General features: G+C 34.9%; 1 protein-coding gene across 5 annotated transcripts in view; it reads left to right on the forward strand.

Annotated features, from left to right (window-relative positions):
* The window catches only part of LOC125650085 (uncharacterized), a 33,264-nt gene continuing 24,441 nt past the window's right edge, over positions 1 to 8,823 (forward strand). For 2 of the 5 annotated variants that reach the window (XM_048878041.2, XM_048878042.2), the window contains exons 1-2: positions 1 to 196; positions 778 to 925. The gene's annotated coding sequence lies outside the window, so the exon portion shown is untranslated. The remainder of the gene's footprint in view (positions 197 to 777; positions 926 to 8,823) is intronic. The other 3 variants (XR_008803324.1, XM_056166471.1, XM_056166472.1) reach the window with 3 other exon arrangements.

Raw genomic sequence — 8,823 nt, forward strand, 5'->3', positions numbered from 1 at the left:
GAATTACCCAAGGCTGCTTCTGGTCTGTCTGTTCACTTCCGTTTTCGACTTCAATGCGGAATTTTCCACAATCGAATTTTGGAACATAAGTTGAAGGGTATCTATTTATTTGAGCTCTAAAGGTCGATGAATCACGGGTGGAACTTCGTTCCGGAATTTGTCATGATCATCTGAGATGGTAGCCATTGTCAATAAGGTGAGATCTTGTCTTCCGCCCTTAGTAGAAAAAGTTGACAAGATGGTGATCATTTTAAAACAAGTTTGATGTAAGTGTCACTTTGTGTTTTAATGGAGGTTATATCGTGTCACAGATATGTGAAATATGAATGGAATAGTATATGTATATTATCGTATCACTTCAATAGCCAGTATAGTGTAATAGAAAGGCATAATTTTTAACTTAGTAAATAAATTTAAGTACAGTGTACTTAAATTTATTTTAAAGTTGGAACTATACATTGAACAAGTAAGCACTAGCTATTGTAGAGCTTTTTAACCGACTATCACGTATATCAAAGACAATTTAAGACATATAGCATGCTTATAGATATATACACATACATATCGCAGATTAACCAAAAAAAATAAAAAAAAAATAAAACATTTCATGCAAGAATATACAGATCTAGAAGGCTTAAGATTGAGAAGAGAATAAAACACTAACAAACAAAAGTAGATGTCACATAAAAAGTAGCAGCAAATTTCAACACACTTGCAACACAAAAATTAAATGAATTTTTGAATATTACAATGATTGTTCCCAAATTTTTATTCCAGAGATCGAATTTTTGCGTGCGATCATTGAATGCCAACTCTCCATCCAATGCTAGGACTCACACCAAAACATTCCAACGACAGGTTAATGTTATTGTGTGGTTTGTTGTAAACAATACTGTCACAAACGCCACGGACCAGTTCTAGCTTGGTAAGCTCTGGTAGCCAATAATGCTTTATAAGTGAATAAATTATCAACAGAAGAATGTAAATTATATTAGTTCATCTATATAATAAAGAATTGATAGATCTTTTAAAATATTGGCACTTGATGGGTGTGCAAATTTACTCACAAGTTCGCAAAAGTTTTGCAAACCCAACTTGGCCAATATTCATCAATTTAGTTCAAGTTCAATGGCCCTGTGGTGTTACTGCATGTATCGCTGTCAATACGTTATTCAACCGAGACTATGATTTGCGAAATTCGGCATGTTTTTATCAGAAACTCGTGCTATTTTTTTTTCTTCTCAAGAACAACAAGGCTGCAAGCTTCCAAGACAATAAACATTCTTGTGTGGTGAATATTATACATTTATTGCATGATAGTGAGGGAGACATGAAGATTTATTCACCCAAGAAAAATCATATTCCCCGAGGGCAACGCCCTCGGGGAATATGATTTTTCTTGGGTGAATAAATCTTCATATCTCCCGAACATTCATGCAATAAATTGTTTATTATACCGAAACAAAGCAAGACAACAAAATTGTGTTTGATATTGGAGTCCGCTCATCTATACATCGTACATGTATGTAGCTGAGATTGCCCTAACGGTAACATCGCGCCGTCAACGTATATATAGAAGGTACATGCAGCGAAACACTGATATGATAACCAGTTTTTGTATTTCCATTCTCCTTGAATGCTGATTTACTTGCATGTTTTTATATCAACCAAAATCAGTCGATATCAGAGACCCGCATATTTTGTGCCTTACGAACTATGAAAGTAGAATGACTCGGACTTATTGTGACGTCATAATATACTTCGTCTACTTTGACGTTAAATTTATGGAAAATTCACGAAGCTGCCCAAGGGGAAATATGATAGGGAGATATGATGTTTGAGAGGGAGATATGAAGTTTTGTCTTTTCTGGCACGTGACTGTCTAGACCAATCAGATTACGCGTTGCATAGAATTCTCATACTGAGGTATAATAATAAAGTTTCTTCAAATCTAGGTTACAGGACCATACATTTAAAATCTAGACTTTGTCAAATTAGAAATCCATACAGAAAATACATTCAAAAAGTATTGAGTCACTTTTATTTTATTATTTTGTATATTTATATCACTTCCAGATTACCACATTATGTATAATTTCCTATAATAGTTTAATAATTTCTTTGTACACCAATTATTTGTATTTTATGAGTGGTACATATGAACATAAATTTCATTTGACATGTACTTCCTAAGCAATTCAAATAGACGTCATGCTGTATAATATTCTGCTGACTACGCTGACTTTCAATTATTATGAATATTCAGGCAATGGTATTAAGGGGAAAGACTCGTTAAATGTGAGATAAAAATTGAAATTGCGAGTGCCAAATCACAAGTGGTCGCAAATTTTTGTGAGTGAAAAAAACCCGATCTTTTTCCGGATTTCCTTGGTTTATTGGTTGTACTTTGTCAGTTTGAAGTTTACAATAATATAACCTTGTGCATAGAAACACTTTACAGAATGAATATAAACGTATTGAAAAAGTAAATGTGGATAGAATGAATAACTAAGGTCTTGGTCATCTCAGTCAGTGATGACAGAGTACTTCTTGAAAGCGTTCTTCGGGCGCCTCAGAGACATCTGATTTAAATAACAATCATGTTGATCTCATCCGCGTTTGCTCAACACAAAAGTGTAAGTATCATCACTGTGGACGCTGTCCTGCTGTATTGTATAGATCTTTTAATCAAACACTTAGACTTTTTTCAGCTAGATTTTTTAAAGAATAAAATCCCCAAATGTTTTGAATATATATTTTGAATTGATGATGACGCTCTTCAAGATAGATCTCTGGACAGCGAGAACGCTGCACAAATGTACCCTATGACCCTCACCATGCACCAATGATATATTGTTAGATAATTCATTAAATGGTAAATAAAAAACTCTCAATGTTCATATATCTTGATATAGAGGCATGCTTGTTTTCTTAAATTCCTGTAAAAAAAGCAGCCGATTGAAAAATGCTAACAAAAGCTCAATTTTGCTAGTTGGAAAATAATCCACTAGCTAAAATTTGCAAGTAGAGAAAAAAGTTAATTTCGATCCCTGAATATTTTTGAATGCCAAAACTGTTGTTCCATTTTAAGAATAAAATTCAAATTTTGAATATTATAATGTTTATTTTCATGAAATAGTTAAAAAAAACCAAAACTCTCGATTATTCAAAGCATGCCATTTTTGTATGAAATTATATAAATTGATAGAAAAAAACTTGAATGGGGGTGAGGTAGGAATACATTGAAAGAGGAGAGGGTGTCCGGCCAATTCAGATTGCTACTAGCATCTTCATAATATCATATCTTTATATCACTAACTTGTTGCAAGTTGCAATATAAAATAAAACAAAGTTCAAGTTTCTATTTACCTATCATGTAATTATAGATAATTTATGTATAGTGAAAGAGCACAGATTACATGGATATGTTTTAATATAGTGTACATATATAAACATTATCCTTAGTTCTAACAAATAAGTATTAATTGTTCTGTGTATATTACTCCATCATAATGGAATTTTCTTGACTCCTCTGTTGACACAAAGTTGTTGGGAACAGCAGAAAAGTTCAGTGCATCTGTGGCCTCTCTGTGTGTGTGTAGAATCAGTATGAGGTTAAGTGTAGCCTCATGTGGCCTCTCTGTGTGTGTGTAGAATCAGTATGAGGTTAAGTGTAGCCTCATGTGGCCTCTCTGTGTGTGTGTAGAATCAGTACGAGGTTAAGTGTAGCCTCATGTGGCCTCTCTGTGTGTGTGTAGAATCAGTACGAGGTTAAGTGTAGCCTCATGTGGCCTCTCTGTGTGTGTGTATAGAATCAGTATGAGGTTAAGTGTAGCCTCATGTGGCCTCTCTGTGTGTGTGTAGAATCAGTATGAGGTTAAGTGTAGCCTCATGTGGCCTCTCTGTGTGTGTGTAGAATCAGTACGAGGTTAAGTGTAGCCTCATGTGGCCTCTCTGTGTGTGTATAGAATCAGTATGAGGTTAAGTGTAGCCTCATGTGGCCTCTCTGTGTGTGTATAGAATCAGTATGAGGTTAAGTGTAGCCTCATGTGGCCTCTCTGTGTGTGTGTAGAATCAGTACGAGGTTAAGTGTAGCCTCATGTGGCCTCTCTGTGTGTGTATAGAATCAGTACGAGGTTAAGTGTAGCCTCATGTGGCCTCCCTGTGTGTGTGTAGAATCAGTGATTCAGCAATTTCTCAGCATCCTGTGACATTGTCCTATGGAATTACATATTTACACAGTGTAATGCAGAGAATTCTTGTGGTAATATTGACTGATAGGGCTGTCATGGTTCAGATTTTTCGGTTTGGATCTGGAAACAAAACTTTGGGTTTTTTTTGGGGGGGGGGGGGGTTCAGTTTTATTTTGATTGATTGATTAATTTTATATTGTTTAACGTCCCTCTCGAGAATTTTTCATTCAAATGGAGACATAACCATTACTGGTGTAGGGCTGCAAAATTTATGCTCGGCTCTTACTGCCTTTGAGCAGGGAGGGATTGAAGGATCTTTTTCGTGCCACACCTGCTGCGACACAGGGCCTTGGTTTTTGCGGTCTCATACGAAGGACCGCCCCATTTAGTCGCCTTTTACGACAAGTAAGGGGTACTGAGGACCTATTCTAATCCGGATCCGATTCCTATGGGACTTATTTTGAGTGATAAACAAAATAACTTAATGATTTCTAGCTGCAAAACTGTAGCTCTCTGAAAAAATATTTTGACATAACGGAGAGCTACAGAGCCACCCCTTATAAAAACCTTCGATTTACGGCGCACAAAGAGCTGCGCACGGTTGAGGCCTTATATCGTTGTATTCTTGAGTTACTGTCTCATAAATTTAATATCAAAAAATTCTTAACATATTTTCCTACTATACTTGTGTCTAAACATACCTTCAAATATTCATTAAAGCCCCACACGACCTAAAAACTCACAGCTTCAAATGATTTCGTTTGTTGACGTAGCCATGTTAGGTAGCCGGGTCAGTTCGTACCCTGTTGTTGTTAGTATATATTCATAAAATTCGTTACATGTTATGTATTCGCTCTTCATTTATTATCAATAAGAATAATTTATAGAAATTAAAAAAAAATAAAGTTTTTCTAAAGGTCCTTAACACTCGTGTGGCAGGGATGGAGACCGCACCAGACTAATGAAAGCCGCATTGCCGTGAGTTTAGCTATTTGAATAATTATTATTTAAAGGCACTGGGATGATATATTATTTAAAATATTTAGCTAAAGTATTTGTGGGGATATTAGTTCACATCTAGACGTTATTGTGCAAGTATGGAAATTAACCAGGATTCGAATTGACCGGCTACCTAACATGGCTACATCAACAAACGAAATCATTTGAAGCTGGGAGTTCTCAGGTCGTGTGGGGCTTTAATGAATATTCGAAGGTATGTTTAGACACAAGTATAGTAGGAAAATATGTTAAGAATTTTTTGATATCAAATTTATGAGACAGTAACTCAAGAATACAACGATATAAGGCCTCAACCGTGCGCAGCTTTTTGTGCGCCGTAAATCGAAGGTTTTTATAAGGGGTGGCTCTGTAGCTCTCTGTTATGTCAAAATATTTTTTCAGATAGCTTCAGTTCTGCAGCTAAATGATTTCAAGAATAATGTGGACCCTGAAGTATTTATTTTTTTAGTACAAATACAAACATCAATTTCTAATGCACTTTCTTCAACAAAACAACAATCAATAAGTAATATTCATTTCAGGTCAACATTATGTACAATGCAACAGGTAACATAAGCTCTCACAAACCTTTAATGATAAACTAACTGTAGGTGAGGTACTGCAAATCTAGACATATGCATGGCGCTTACGGTCGTAGCATTAAGAATTCTTTAACATGCCAACGCCTGCTGCAACATGGGACGTCAGTTTCATATCCAAAAGTCCTGTGTCTCTCACAACTAAATGCCAGGCGAAGGAGCAATTACACCTATGTTTATGTCTCAGGTTTGAGTGGGGCTCGAATTCACGACCTCCCAGTCACAAAGAAAACTCTCTACTACAGAGCTATCGCAATCCTTTAACTTTCACAGTTTGCAGAGTGTGATTGCTTTGTAAACAACTTCTGACTCTCCTTTTCTTAGAAAATTATGTATTCCCACCCTTGCGACTTCTTTCTGTATGTCGCCACAGTGTTCGAAATTGGTTTAAAACTTGGTATAGACAATGGGTCTATGCCAAAACAAGATGACATAGACCTCATCGAATTGGCATAGTGTTAAATCTAGGATCTAGAGAGGGCACACATATCATGTTCAAAAGGGCACTCTTCGTCGCGGCAAGACAATTTCTGGGCACTTATATTACTATCATACTATGATAGTAATAGAATAATCATTTAACCTCTTTAAAAGTTAATACCTGCTGCCTTGATTTTAAACTTTTTAATCAACCATGTGAAATAAAGAACAATTGTTTATATTAACAAATATTTTTTAAAAATTTATAGGGAAAAAAGGGCATGGTGCAATACTTATCATTTCCATTAGTGGAACTCTTCAAATTAAAGGCGCGTAAAGTCGTGCTACCGGGACAACATAATGTAAACACATTACTTAAGCATACGTAATATAAATTATGGTATCGAATACATATTATAACCGACTGCAAACCACAACACTGATTAAAATTGTAAAGTCAAATTTAGGAATTGATTATTCTTACAAGAAAACAGACGAACTTATTAAACTATGTGAGGGAGAGATGGTACTAAATTTGCCAAATCTGACCGATATTTTTTTAAAGCATCAATCGCAAGAAGAACTGTGAAGGGAAAAACCTATATGCACTAACAACACAAGAACTTTTCTTGTAATTAATATTATTTTAAAGTTATTCTTTCAGACTATGAAGACATTCTAATTTATCATACAATTAGGACAGGTTCATATGGCATGGACTTTGTAATCGTACATGTACACCCCCCCCCCCCTTCCCCTCAATTCCCATATTTTAGAACAAGTTATATATATTCCAAACTGCATTTTTTTAGACGCTTATAACACTAATTAACACAACTAATGCGTTTCCAAACTGCATCGAAGCTATTTTGAAATTTACAAAATATTGATGGACTTAGGACAGAGAACATCGATCGTTATTTGGAATGTTTAAAATAGGTGTGGTGGAGTTTAAAAAACATGTAACATCTTTAATAAAATAGTGTTAGAATATCTGAAAAATGCAGTTTGACCAATAATCATTTTATTTTAAAATACAACATGTATTTTAAGTCTTAAAGGGTGGGTGGGTGCTATGAACGTTTTGTTTATGTCCCATTAATCTCGCACTTGCTCGCGAGACTTGTGCATTTTCTTACCAGTGACGCACAAGAGTCATCAAAGCGCGATAACTCTAACGAGCTGGTAATGAGAAGTATTAAAAAGGGCATGGCGCCAGCCAAAAAGGGTATGGCGTGGCACCATGCTAGTTTGCTTTAGATTTAACACTACTATATTGTAACATTGGGGAAAAAACCACACAAATTTAAAGCATTGTTATTTAGGCCACAGTTTTTTTAATTTATTGGTTTACGGATTTTAAAAATAAAATTTAGGGTTGGTAGGGAGAAAAAAACCCAAAAAAACATTTTTAATATTTATCGTTGTTTTATTTTTAATAAATCATTAACATTATTTTGTGTGCACAAATAACAAAACATGTATTTTAAAAATATTAGATAACAAATTCTTTAGAGTGAGGCCACACCAATTTGTAAAATAGTTCTTCGGATTTTCATACAAAAAAAGTGAGGCGAGAGGGCGAAATTATTTTACAAATATTATTTTTAATTTTGGAGATAAAAATTATGAGGCGAGCGAATACAAGAAATATAAATATTTTTAATTGAATTAAGTGTGATTTTAAAAAGTGGGCGCCTAAAAATAAAGATCTAAAATCATCAGATATCATTTGTTTACCACATAAACTTAATATTTTTCAACTTTGTTGATATAGTTTACAATAAATAAGAAGTATTTCAGGTTTCAAAGACTTATTTTCTTTATACCTAATACATGTACTTTGCAACATTAACTGATAAGGTCTTTTTGAAGAATTTTATTTAAGTTTCATTTCTACAAACTTTCGATTCAGAGATATGCATATTGCTAGGGAAACATCCAGTTTTGACATTCATTGCAAATGCAATATCCATTGCATCGCTTTGAGCATTTTCTTGAATTTTGATATGACATCACCAAACCTTTTGTGAATTTGTCATTAACTGTCGGTCCGGTTTAAAATAGTCATCTATCACTGTACCCCTTGCTTGTTGTAAGAGGCGAATAAATGGGGCGGTCCTTCAGATAGGACTGCAAAAACTGATATCCTTGTCACAGCAGGTGTGGCACGATAAAGATCCCTCAGTGCCATAAGCGCTGAGCATATGCCTAAATTTTGCAGCCCTTCACCGGCAATGGTAACATCTTCATGTGAGTGAAATATTCTCAAGAGAGACTTCAGGCTAATCAAACAATCAATCATACGCTATCAATGCAATGTTCTCTAAATAGTGGCATCGAATAGCGCTTCAAAAGTTTCATCGGCTTCCAGTTCGATTCCAGCATAAGGAACAACTTCCAACCCAGTGTTATGAAGTATCGTACATATTAAGATAGACATCATGAATAACTTAACCGTATTACACTGTTAGGAAATTTCTCGAGAGCCCGCGCTTCTGTCATTTGTCAGCATATACATCAAGGTTATTTGTGCGCTTGTTGTAAAAACTAAAAAAAAATATTTACGGATATTTTTGAACACGCGGGCGGATATTATTTTTTGATAATAT

The sequence above is a fragment of the Ostrea edulis genome, chromosome 5 (assembly GCF_947568905.1).
Source record: "Ostrea edulis chromosome 5, xbOstEdul1.1, whole genome shotgun sequence".
Lineage (NCBI taxonomy): Eukaryota > Metazoa > Mollusca > Bivalvia > Ostreida > Ostreidae > Ostrea > Ostrea edulis.